Genomic DNA, 1,880 nt, shown 5'->3' on the forward strand with positions numbered 1-1,880 from the left:
AGGGGGTGCCGTTTTCTTGCTCTCTAGGAGCTTCTTCTACTTTCTTTCTTCTTGTATAAAATTTTATCTGTTGGAATAAACCATAAGGTAAAAGGATAAACTTTCTCTTCTTACCTGTCTGTTTTCAGCCACCATCATGTACCCACTTGAATGCACGCATCGTCCTCAGCAGCGCGGTAAAATTGCGCAACGGGCTCGTCGGCCTTCGGCATCCAGGTTGGTCATGTTTGTTTCTCGCTGTTTGTACTCGATACTTGGGTCTGGTATGTCACACAAGGTGTTCTTCCCTCTTCTTCTCACGTGATACTGTCTCCACGTAGACCGCTATTTTTTGCCAGTTCTCCTCGCTGCTTAGCATTTTATGGATGATGTTATCTGGGCTGATACTTCCGATGTCCGCTTCCAGTATCGTCCTTTCTTCTGCCCATCTGTCACAGGTGAAGAACGTGTGTAACGCAGTGTAAGGAGTCAGGGCTCCTTACTTTACCGATTTTATGCAGGTATGTCTGGAAATATCCGTGGCCCGATAGAAATTGCGTCAGGAAGTAGTTCACCTCTCTATGCGATCTTTCAACCCAGGCAGTGAGATCGTTTATCAGTTTAAACGTCCACCTACCTCTATGATCATTTTCCCATCTAGTTTTCCACCTTTGTATGGTGCGTGCTCGGGATTCCCGTTTTACGACGGTTTTCTCTGTCTCTAGTTTCCTCTCAAATATCTCTTTTTTCTCGCGCGCTAGTAAATCTATCGGGATTATCCCTGCGATCACTAGCACCGCCGACTCGGAGACTGTACGGTACGAGCAGGCTACTCGCTGTGCTCCCAGTCTTTGCACGCCTGCCATGCGTCTTCTGTACTTGTCGATCCTTAGTGCGTCTGCCCAAATTTCGGCTCCGTACAACAGGATAGACGTGGTGACCGACATTAATAGCCGGCGCTTGCTCGGCTTGGGTCCACCAACGTTCGCCATTAATCTGCTGAGGCCTGTCGTTGTTTTCACTGCCTTATCCGCAGTCTTCCGGATATGCTCCCAGAATGTGAGCTTTGTATCCATATGGATACCGAGATGTTTGACCGCCTTCTGGGTCTGTCTCATCTCGTCTCCCACATTAAGCTGGATGCATGTCTCAATCCTCTTGGTTGTAAGGAACACTATCTCTGTCTTCTGCAGATCCAGTCTTAGGCCATACTCTTCGATCCATTCGCACACGCGGCGCATAACCTGATTCAGCTTCATTTGCGCCTCTTCCAAGTTTCTGGCCGTAATCGTTGCCGCGATGTCGTCTGCATATTCTACAAGGGATGTGTCCTTTGGCATATCCATACGCAGGATACCGTCATAGGAAATATTCCAGAGGTCTGGCCCCAGAATAGAGCCCTGAGCGGCTCCTGCGGTGACCTCCTTTCTACGAGGACCGTCGCTGGTGTCGTATAGAAGCACTCTGTCCTTCAGGTAATTTCTCACCATTCGGAGGAGGTAGTGCGGCACTTTAAAGTTATTTCTTAAAGCGTCCATAATGTCTCTCCATCATGCCGTGTTGAATGCATTTTTAACGTCTAGAGTCACCAGTAGTACTACAGGACGTGAGTAGTGGTTTCCCTGTCGCGCTGACATTCCGGCCTCCACTATGCACTGAGCTGCTCCTACGGTGCTGCGTCCCTTTCGCAGAATCTGATCCTTGCTACGAACATAGACTCTTTGCAATGAGATGCTTATTTAAAGAAAAATTGCATCGTGTTTGCACAGTCGACAATAGAGAAGCCAGGGCAGTCAATCTTCAAAAGCGAAGTGATAATGCTGCAAAAAAAAGGATGACGGGGACCAACAAGCGAAAGAACAGCACAATGGAGGATGTCAAATCTTCGCGCAAATTAAATA

The sequence above is a fragment of the Belonocnema kinseyi genome, chromosome 3 (assembly GCF_010883055.1).
Source record: "Belonocnema kinseyi isolate 2016_QV_RU_SX_M_011 chromosome 3, B_treatae_v1, whole genome shotgun sequence".
In the NCBI taxonomy this organism is placed as follows: domain Eukaryota; kingdom Metazoa; phylum Arthropoda; class Insecta; order Hymenoptera; family Cynipidae; genus Belonocnema; species Belonocnema kinseyi.